Consider the following 12,190-nt stretch of genomic DNA (forward strand, 5'->3'; position numbering starts at 1 on the left):
TATACCTGTCGGTATTTGTGAGGATGTGCCTGTTGTAGTTGTGAACGTTACTATTTTAACGGACTTTGTTATTCTTGATATTCCCGAGGATGATAGTATGTCTATTATTCTTGGAAGACCTTTCCTTAATACTGCAGGGGCTGTTATTGATTGCAACAAAGGCAATGCCACTTTCCATGTTAATGGCAATGAGCACACGGTTCATTTTCCGAGGAAACAACCTCAAGTTTATAGTATCAACTCTATTGGAAAAAATCCATCGATTATATTTGGAGGTTTTGAATTTCCTCTCCCTACTGTCAAGAAAAAGTATGATATTCTTATTGTTGGGGATTTTCATATCCCCGTTGAGGTAACTTAGTGTCATTCGAAATTTCTCCGGTTCCGTGATTATTCGGAATGAGTTTGTTAACAAGACTTGATCAACCTTGTTAGTGGGTTCATTTTGATGATCACGAGATGGATGAAACTAGAAGCACAACCTTCTGTACCCTCTTTATATTTTCTGTTATTTAGTAGAAATAAATTAAAATAGTATTTTTCTGTCTGTTTACTGACTTATCCGTGCAATATAAAAATATCCCGAAAATAAAAGTCCTCAGAATGCCATGCCAATTTAATATGTTTTTTCGGGAATATTTAAGAATTTACTGTGCAAAAATTACCACGGGGGGAGCTGCCACCTGGCCACGAGGGTGGAGGGCGCGCCCTACCCCCTGGGCGCGCCCCCCTGCCTCGTGGGCCCACGGTGGCCCTCCTCCACTTATTCCTGCACCCATCTTCTTCCTCTGCCTCACACAAACACAAAAAACCAACTCAAGAACGAGTTCCAGCCCCCGTTGCTGTCATTTTTGATCTCCTTGCTCAAAGCACCTCTCGCAAAACTGCTTGGGGAGATTGTTCCTTGGTATGTGACTCCTCCATTGGTCCAATTAGTTTTTTTCTAGTACTTATTCATTGCAAATTTGTGCTGCATAGGTGACCATGTTCTTGAGCTTGCATGTCAAATTTATATGGTTCCAAGTAGTTCCAATGCTTTATATAGGCTCTAGGCACTTGTGGGAGTTGTTACTATCAATTTTATTGAAGTTGGTTCACTTTTATTTGTAGTTACTAAAAATTTCAGATTGTTTTAGAAATAATGAAGAGACTTTTGAGAGGCTCGTCGAGCCGAAGCTCTAAGGAAAAACAAAAGGAAGAAGAGGAGAAGCCCAAATTTAATTTGCCTCGCACCGCGGAGGTCCGGCCGTGTGAATGGCCTTCCGATGACTTCTTGAGGAGAGCTGGGATTTATGAAGATTTCTATTTATTGATTGAGAATGCTGGCCTCACCAACATCCTCCACGACCAACATCATCAGTATCTCTTAATCACAAATACTTTTGTGCAAAACTTCTACTTTTTCCCTAAGAAATCACCTCCAACAGTAGAGTTTCATTTATATGATGTTGTTAAAGAGATGACATTAGCTGAATTCTGTGAGGTTTGCAAAATACCCTTTGAGGGCAACTTAGATGAACCCTACCGTAATGAAGTAGAAGCTTTTATTAACACTATCACTGTGGGAGAAACCAGGAAGGTTTCTGATGCAAGGATCACTAGCATACATTTTCCTATTTTACGCTACTTTGCCTTATTTGCTAGTTGTTGCTTGATTGGACGCGGGAACTATGGGAACCTTAGTATTCCTGATATTATTATTTTGCTCCATGGTTTATACCGCAATAACTCTGTTAGTATGGGTGGAATTGTTGCTAGACGGTTAAGTTTGAACCGCACTAAGGGCCCAATCTTTGGAGGCATTTATGCTTCACGCCTAGTTGAAATTTTTGAAATACCTATTAGGCATGAGGAGAAAGAAGAAACAGCGCTGCCCCGTGCTTATTTAGATTATAAGAGTATGATAGCGCATGATTTTCTTGTTAAGAGTCGCGATGGGGAGCTCAAATATAAATTATACTTTGATAAACATCACCCTGGGACTATTACTTTGCCTGCTCCTTCTTTGTTTAACTTGTCTGCAGAACTTCACATCGTTCCGTGGTCGGCTGTTCAAGCCTATCGGAACCCTGCACCAGCCCCGGATCCGGAGCCACATGATGAGCCTCCACGACTATCTGTTTATTCTTGGGATCCAGAGGAGGCTGCCAGCCAGTGCCAGTCAGAGTCTTCTTCGTCACACTATGACCCCAGCTACACCTACGGGTATCCGCCAGGCCATCCCTGGAAATAAACCAACTTAGGCTAAAAGCCTAAGCTTGGGGGAGTACGTATTTCCCACCGACATTACATTCACGTTCACACACACACTCATTGCTAGATGTCGGTGCTCATACTTTTTCACTGTAATATCCATGCTAGTTTAAATTTCTTTTTCCTACTTTCTTCTTGTGTGTTTGATAAACTTTAAGAAAAATCAAAAAAATATTAGTTAGTCTACTTTCCATGCTTGAAGTAGAATTAAAAAGAAAACCCAAAAATATTTCCCATTCTTCTTTTACTTGTTGGGAGCTTTCCCGTGTAAATAGTTTTTATTCCTTTTCCTTTCTTTGGGGGTCAAGAAGACTATATTGAAAATGCTTAGTGGCTCTTATATGCATGATTGTTTATTTAACTTAGAGCCCATATTACTTGTCTTCTCTCTTGAGTTGAATGCTTGCAGATTCTAGCTTAGTCCAATGCACGTGCACTCTTATTATTATACACACTGTTCGGTCGTGCAAGTGAAAGGCAATAATGATGATATATGATGGACTTATTGGGAAGAGAAAAGCTGGTATGAACTCGACCTCTCTTGTTTTTGTAAATATGATGATTCATCGTTCTTGATTCAGCTATTATGAAGTAAACATATTTGCAATGACATTTAGAGATTATAGTTGCTTGTGCCATGCTTGATTAGCTATGAGTTATAATGGTTTACCTTGCGTGCCAACATGCTATTAGAATGATTATGATAAGGTATGATTGGATGGTATCCTCCTTTAAATGAATTGAGTGACTCGACTTGGCACATGCTCACGCATGTAGTTGAATCAAATCAACATAGCCTTCATGATATTTATGTTCATGGTGGATTATATCCTACTCATGCTTGTGCTCGGTGTGAATTAATTTTAATGCATGTTTACGACTGTTGTCGCTCTCTTAGTTGGTCGCTTCCTAGTCTTTTGCTAGCCTTCACCTGTACTAAGCGGGAATACTGCTTGTGCATCCAAACTCCTTAAACCCCAAAGTTATTCCATATGAGTCCATATACCTTCCTATACGCGGTATTTACCTGCCGTTCCAAGTAAATTTGTATGTGCCAAACTCTAAACCTTCAAATAAACATTCTGTTTTCATGCTTGAATAGCTCATATGTCAACTAGAGCTGCCCTTATCTTCTGTGTTAGGCGGGTTATTCTCAAGAGGAGTGGACTTCGCTCCTCATTCACGAGAAAATGGTTGGTATCCGGGATGCCCAGTCCCATGCTTCGTGCAAACTAAATCAAAATAACTACAAACAAAACTCCCCTTGGGACCCGTTGAATGTTGGAGGCACTCGTTGTTTCGAGCAAGCCATGGATTGATGCTTGTGGAGGAAGGGGAGTATAAACTTTACCATTCTGTTTGGGAACCGCCAATAATCTGTTTAACATGGAAGATATCGTCGTCTTTTAGTTGTTATGTTGACAATGAAAGTATGACGCTCAAAATATAATTTATCTCTATTTCAAAACTGAGCTCTTGCACCTCTACAAATCCCTGCTTCCCTCTGCGAAGGGCCTATCCATTTACTTTTATGTTGAGTCATCACCCTTCTTACAAAAAAGCACCCACTGGAGAGCACACTGTCGTTTGCATTCATTATTATTGGTTTATATTGGGTATGACTTGACTGGATCTCTTTTACCATGAGTTACAATGTTTAGTCAGTCCTTGATCTTTAAAGGTGCTCTGCATTTATGTTTTGCGGTCTCAGAAAGGGCTAGCGAGATACCATTTTGTTATATCATGTTATGATTATTTTGAGAAAGTGTCGTCATCCGAGTTTTATTATTATGGCTCGCTAGCTGATTATGCTATTGATATGAGTAGTTGTGAGACCTACGTGTTATTGTGAGTATGGTTAGTTCATATTATTTGCTGAAACTTGAATGCTGGTTTTTCATGTTTACAACAACAAGAGCAAACAGAGTTTGTAAAAGTTTGTCTTTTTCTCTTTCAGTTTGTCAACTGAATTGCTTGAGGACAAGCAAGGGTTTAAGCTTGGGGGAGTTGATACGTCTCTGTCGTATCTACTTTTCCAAACACTTTTGCCCTTGTTTTGGACTCTAACTTGTATGATTTGAATGGAACTAACCTGGACTGACGCTGTTTTTAGCAGAACTGCCATGGTGTTGTTTTATTTGCAGAAAATAAAAGTTCTCGGAATGTCCTGAAACTCCACAGAACACCTTAGAAAAAATAAAGAAAAATCCTCGCAAAAGATGAAGACCAGGGGCCCACACCCTGCTCACGAGGGTGGGGGGCGCCCCCCCTGGGCGCCCCCTACCTCGTGGGCCCCCTAGTGGCCCTTCGATGCCAACTCCAACTCCATATATTGGCTTTCGGGGAGAAAAAAATAAGAGAGAAGAAATCATCGCGTTTTACGATACGGAGCCACCGCCAAGCCCTAATCTCTCTCGGGAGGGCTAATCTGGAGTCCGTTCGGGGCTTCGGAGAGGGGGATTCGTCGCCGTCGTCATCATCAACCATCCTCCATCATCAATTTCATGATGCTCACTGCCGTGCGTGAGTAATTGCATCGTAGGCTTGCTGGACGGTGATGGGTTGGATGAGATTTATCATGTAATCGAGTTAGTTTTGTTAGGGTTGATCCCTAGTATCCATTATGTTCTGATATTGATGTTGCTATGACTTTGCTATGCTTAATGCTTGTCACTAGGGCCCGAGTGCCATGATTTCAGATCTGAACCTATTATGTTTTCATGAATATATGTGTGTTCTTGATCCTATCTTGCAAGTCTATAGTCACCTACTATGTGTTATGATCCGGCAACCCCGAAGTGACAATAATCGGGACCACTCCCGGTGATGACCATAGTTTGAGGAGTTCATGTATTCACTATGTGCTAATGCTTTGTTCCGGTTCTCTATTAAAAGGAGGCCTTAATATCCCTTAGTTTCCAATAGGAGCCCGCTGCCACGAGAGGGTAGGACAAAAGATGTCATGCAAGTTCTTTTCCATAAGCATGTATGACTATATACAGAATACATGCCTACATTACATTGATGAACTGGAGCTAGTTCTGTGTCACCCTATGTTACTGTTACATGACGAACCACATCCGGCATAATTATCTATCACTAATCCGGTGCCTACTAGTTTTCCATATGCTAGTTCTCGCTTATTTATTTTTCCGTTGCTACTGTTACAATCACTACAAAATACCAAAACATTACTTTTGCTGTCTTTACTTTTGCTACCGTTACCACCACTATCATATTACTTTGCTACTAAACACTTTGCTGCAGATACTAAGTTTCCAGGTGTGGTTGAATTGACAACTCAGCTGCTAATACTTGAGAATATTCTTTGGCTCCCCTTGTGTCGAATCAATAAATTTGGGTTGAATACTCTACCCTCGAAAACTATTGCGATCCCCTATACTTGTGGGTTATCAGTCACTCATGCACTCGCGTCCATGTTGATGCACTCTTGTAGAGGTAAAGGGAGAATGTCCAATGGGGACAACAGGTTGAAACTGTAGATGACCTCGAAGGGGGACTTGCCAATAGTTGAATGTCTTGTAGGTTGTATTCGTACTCGGAGATGGGTAGACACTCCTCCCACTCTGTGATGTTCCTCTTGATGAACACGCGTAGTAGAGTGGATAGCGTATGGTTCGTCACCTCCGTTTGGCCATCGGTTTGAGGATGGTATGATGAAGAGAACAAGAGCTTGATTCCGAGCTTGGCACATAGAGTCTTCCAAAAGTAACTTAATAACTTGACGTCGCGGTCCGAGACAATCATCTTTGGGACTCCATGGAGGCGCAAGATTTCCCTACAAAAAAGATTTGCAATATGTGAAGCATTGTCTATCTTGTTGCATGGTATGAAACGAGCCATCTTAGAGAATCGGTCCACAACAAAAAACATGGAATCTTTGCCATTTCTAGTTCTAGGTAAAACAAGCACAAAATCCATGCTAATATCTTCCCATGGGTGATATGGAATTGGAAGGGGCATGTAAAGACTATGGGATTGAGCTTTTGACTTAGCTTTGCCACATGTAGAGCATCGGTTGGTGAAGCGTGAGACGTCGCGGAACATCTTGGGCCAAAAGTAGTTCTTGGAGATCTTGGCGAATGTCTTGTCGTGTCTAAAGTGTCCCATTAGTCCTCCTCCACGAGCCTCTTGCAAAAGTAACAAACGAAGAGAAGACTCGGGGATACATTGTTTGTTAGCTCTCATAAGATAATTATCCTTGAGGTAATAGCGTTCCCAAGATGTATGCGTCAAACATTTGGCATAAGGAATAGCAAAAGTATGATCATGCGCATATAAGTATTTTATGTGCTCAAAGCCAATGACATTCCATTCATGTTTAGTGACAAGCATGCATATGCGGGAAAGAGCATCCGCCACAACATTTTCCTTACCTTTGATGTACTTGATGACATAAAGAAATGACTCAATGAGTTCACTCCACTTAGCATGACGCTTGTTCAACTTAGTTTGACCCTTAAGATACTTAAGCGTTTCATGATCGGTATGAATGATAAATTCATGAGGGCGAAGATAATGTTCCAATTCGCGCAAAACTCGCACTAAAGCATAGAGCTCTTTGTCATAGATTGGATAATTGACTTGCGCTCTAGAAAGTTTCTCACTAAAGTATGCTATGGGGCGCTTTTCTTGCGTTAACACACCTCCTATGGCATTACTACTAGCATCGCAATGAATTTCAAAAGGTTTGTTAAAGTTGAGTAATGCAAGCACGGGAGCATGAGTAACCAAATTCTTAAGGTCATTACATGTGGTATCTTGGGATGGTCCCCAAACAAATGGCGCATTCTTCTTACTCAAAGCATGCAAAGGTGAAGCAATGGTGCTAAAATACTTCACAAATCTACGATAGAAACCGGCTAAACCAAGAAAACTACACACTTGTTGCAACTTGGTTGGTTGGGGCCAAGTTTTAATAGCATTGATCTTAGATTCATCTACATGAACACCCTTAGAAGACACAACAAAACCCAAGAAAACAAGCTTATAAACGCCAAAAAGGCATTTGTCCATGTTAGCATAAAGGCGCTCTTTCCTAAGGGTTTGCAACACGATTGTAAGATGGGTGACATGATCTTTGAGAGATTTTCTGAAGACAAGAATATCATCAAAATAGAACACAACAAATACACCAATATAAGGTCGAAGAACAAAATGCATGACTCGCATGAAAGTACTGGGTGCTTCGGATAAAACCATTGGCATAACTAGCCATTCATATAAGCCAAATTTGGTCTTAAATGCGGTTTTCCATTCATCACCTTCTTGGATTCGTATTTGATAGTAGCCACTCTTAAGATCAATCTTAGAGAATATGGTGGCTCCGCTAAGCTCATCTAGCATATCATCTAAGCATGGAATAGGGTAACGATAATGCACGGTAATAGCATTGATAGGACGACAATCGGAACACCTGCGAAATGTACCATCCATCTTGGGAACAAGGATTAACGGGATGGCACGAGGGCTCAAGCTTTCACGTACATGACCGCTGTCGATGAGTTTTTGTACTTGCCATTGGATCTCCTTAGTTTCCTCGGGGTTGACGCAGTATGGATCCTTGTTAGGTAGAGGTGCTCCGGGTATGAGGTCGATGCGGTGCTCGACGCCTCATAGAGGTGGTAGTCCCGGAGGTAGCTCGTCAGGGAAAACATCTTGGAATTCCTGCAAAAGAGAAGACAACACTAAAGGTAGATTGTGAGAGGTGTTAGTTTTTGTTGCCTCGTCCTTGCACAAAAGAACATAGTGCATAACACTTGATGGATTCTCACACACTTCTCTCATCTCACAATAGGACTAAGTTTTTCTTGTCGCTCATCATGGAGGCACTCGATTTTGGCTTTTGACGCTCACTCTCTTTATGGTGGTTCACTCTCTCATTATTCTCTCCATGATGGGTGGCTTGCTTGTCGGTGATTACTTGACTTGGAGACATAGGTCGTAGCACTTACTCCTTCCTTTCATCTTGAAGCTATAGTGATTGGTACACCCATTGTGGATGACGCCTCGGTCAAATTGCCATGGTCAACCAAGAAGGAGGTGGCAAACGGACATCGGGACAACATCACACTCCAAAGTGTCTTCATATGCTCCTATCTTGAAAGAAACTTTCACCGTATGCTCGACTTGGATAGTGCCGGAATCGCTTAGCCATTTAACCTTGTAGGGGTGCGGGTGCTTCATCTTGACCAATTGGAGCTTGGAGCATAGTTCTTCACTTGCCAAGTTATGGCAACTACCTCCATCGATGATGACCTTGACAGACCTTCCATTGATGCCGGCCTTGGTGTGGAAGATATGACATCTTTGGTCTTCATCCTGTTGATGTTTAAGAGTCAAAACCTTGGACACGACGAGAGCGGGGCTCGAATCTTTGTCACAAAAGACTTGATCATCTTTGTCTTTGTTCACGCGTCGGTGCATGACCACTTGCTCAAGGGCTTCCATCTCCTCTTCACTCATGGATGCATAGGTTCCATCATCGTTGAGGATCATGGTACGCTCGTTGGTACACTCAAAGGACTTGTGGCCTCATCCACCACATGTGAAACACTTGATGGAACTTGTCTTGACGGTCTCATCGGTTGGAGTAGATGATGAAGCTCTCGGCTTGAAGGTGCTTGTAGTAGGAGGAGGACTTGAGGTTGCCGAAGTTTTCTTGTAACTTGACTTGTTGTCGTTGCTTATAGATGGCTTGGTTGAGGTAGAAGGTGTTGGAGTCATAGAAGCTTGGTTGTTGGAGAAGTCGTAGCTCTTGGAAGAGTACTTGGCATACTTGAAGTCATCTTGCACTTGACGTTCTGCTTTGGTAGCTTGATGCACTAGCTCAATGAGGTTGGAGTAGGGTTGGAAGTCGGCAATCTTCTTGATGGGATAATTGAGGCCATTCAAGAAACGGGCCATAGTTTGCTCATCATCTTCCGTGACATTGGCTCTTATCATGGCAATCTCCATTTCCTTGTAGTACTCTTCAATGCTCTTTGTTCCTTGCTTGAGGAGTTGGAGTTTCCTAAAGAGATCGCGGTTGTAGTATGTTGGCACAAAGCGTGCTTGCATGACATCCTTCATTTGATCCCATGTGGTGATTGGTGGTTCACCTCTTGCTTCTCGGCGCTCAAGGACTTGTTCCCACCATATGAGCACATAGTCCTGGAACTCAAGGGATGCCATAGCGATCTTCTTCTCTTCATCATAGTTGTGCAAACGAAAGACCTTGTTGATCTTCAATGCCCATGAAAGGTACTCTTCGAGATCATTGCTTCCGTTGAACTTGGGCATGGTGAACTTGAGCTTGCCATAGCGTTGTTCTTCATTGTGTTGGGGTCGAGGGTGATGATGACACCCTTGACATGGATGATTGTCAACCTCATATTGCTCTTGGCATGGAGGATTGCCATAGTCATTATGCTCTTGGTGAAATTGAGGTTGTGGAGGAGCTTGAGGAACTTGACGATGCACCCTTTCTAGGTGGTTTTGCTCTTGAATTTCTTCGCGAAGTGCTTCTTTTTGATTGCGCGCATCTCGATTGTAGTTGGCGACAGCTTGACTTGACTCTCGAAGGGCATGTTGCGCCTCAAGTGCTTGTGCTTCACATTGTTGTTGTTGAAGACATTGAGCCTCGGCATCTTGTTCGTCTTGGTGTTGGTGCGCTTGCTCTTCCTCTTGGTGATGTTGGAATTGCCTTTCTTGTGCTTGTGCAACAGTCACTTTGTTTTGGCAATGACTATGTGCTTGCTCGTCGAATTGCTCTTGTCGATGATTGTCGTGTAGATGATTGTGAGTTGCTTGACGGTCTTCACGTGCGGCTCGACGCAGAGTGTTCGATGTTGGTGTACTTGAGCCGGAGAGGATGTCGTCGGAGTGTCGACTCGAGCAGCTCCGTCTTGAGTAGGACTGAAAGCACAAGTGCTCCCTAGGTGGTTTTGGTAATTAATGTCAACATATCTCTTGTTGGACTAACACTTTTATCTAGTATATTTCAGATAAGTTCAACAATGGAGTGGCATGGACTAAAGGACGTGGGAACTCCTTCAAGATGCTAAGGACAAAGGATTGGCTCAAGCTACAAGCTCAAGACTCTTCATCTTACATTTTTAGTGGTCCAAGATCACATTGAGTCTATAGGAAAAGCCAATATTATCAAGAAGGGATGAGGTGTTGCTTAATGAGCCTCTTGCTTCATGTGCTTAGTGATATGCTCCAAAACCCTCAGCTACTTTCCCACATCCACAAATGACCTAAACCCAAAGCCAAAATCGGTCACACCGATTCTTCCTATCCGGCGCCACCGATTCCATAAGTCATAGTTGTTGGGGAACGTAATAATTTCAAAAAATTTCCTACGCACACGCAAGATCATGGTGATGGCATAGCAACGAGAGGGGAGAGTGTTGTCTACGTACCCTCGTAGACCGTTAAGCGGAAGCGTTATGACAACACGGTTGATGTAGTCGTACGTCTTCACGAATCGACCGAACGTACGGCACCTCCGTGTTCAGCACACGTCCAGCTCGATGACGTCCCCCGGACTCCAATCCAGCGAAGCGTCGGGGATGAGTTCCGTCAGCACGACGGCGTGGTGACGATGATGATGTTCTACCGGCGCAGGGCTTCGCCTAAACTCCGCGACGATATGACCGAGGTGGAATATGGTGGAGGGGGGCACTGCACATGGCTAAAGAACGATCCGTAGATCAACTTGTGTGTCTATGGGGTGCCCCCTCCCCCGTATATAAAGGGGGAGAGGAGGAGGGGGCTGGCCTAAGGGGAGGTGCGCCCTAGGAGGGGGAAACCTACTCCAAGTAGGTTTGCCCCCTCCCTTTCCTATTCCAAGGAGGGGGAAGGAAGGAGTGGGAGAGGTGGAAGGCAAGGGGGGCGCCGCCCCCCCTTCCTTGTCCTATACGGACTTAAGGGGAGGGGGCGCGCCTCTTTCCCTAGCCGGCCCCTCTCTCTCTCCACTAGGGCCCATCAAGGCCCATTACTTCCCGGGGGGTTCCGGTAACCCTCCGGTACTCCGGTTTTTCTCCGAAAACATCCGGAACACTTCCGGTGTCCGAGTATAGTCATCCAATATATCAATCTTTATGTGTCAACCATTTCGAGACTCCTCGTCATGTCCGTGATCACATCCGGGACTCCGAACAACCTTCGGTACATCAAAACTTATAAACTCATAATAAAACTGTCATCGTAACGTTAAGCGTGCGGACCCTACGGGTTCGAGAACTATGTAGACATGACCTAGAACTATTCTCGGTCAATAACCAATAGCGGAACCTGGATGTTCATATTGGTTCCCACATATTCTACGAAGATCTTTATCGGTCAAACCGCATAACAACATACGTTGTTCCCTTTGTCATCGGTATGTTACTTGCCCGAGATTCGATCGTCGGTATCCAATACCTAGTTCAATCTCATTACCGGCAAGTCTCTTTACTCGTTCCGTAATACATCATCTCATAACTAACTCATTAGTTACAATGCTTGCAAGGCTTAGGTGATGAGTATTGCCGAGAGGGCCCAGAGATACCTCTCCGACAACCGGAGTGACAAAACCTAATCTCAAATTTATGCCAACTCAACATGTACCTTTGGAGACACCTGTAGAGCACCTTTATAATCACCCAGTTACGTTGTGACGTTTGGTAGCACATAAAGTGTTCCTCCGGTAAACGGGAGTTGCATAATCTCATAGTTGAAGGAACTTTGTATAAGTCATGAAGAAAGCAATAGCAACATACTAAACGTTCAAGTGCTAAGCTAACGGAATGGGTCAAGTCAATCACATCATTCTCCTAATGATGTGATCCCATTAATCAAATGACAACACATGCCTATGGTTAGGAAACATAACCATCTTTGATCAATGAGCTAGTTCAAGTAGAGGCATACTAGTGACATTAAGTTTGTC

Source organism: Triticum aestivum, chromosome 6B (assembly GCF_018294505.1).
Source record: "Triticum aestivum cultivar Chinese Spring chromosome 6B, IWGSC CS RefSeq v2.1, whole genome shotgun sequence".
Taxonomy (NCBI): domain Eukaryota; kingdom Viridiplantae; phylum Streptophyta; class Magnoliopsida; order Poales; family Poaceae; genus Triticum; species Triticum aestivum.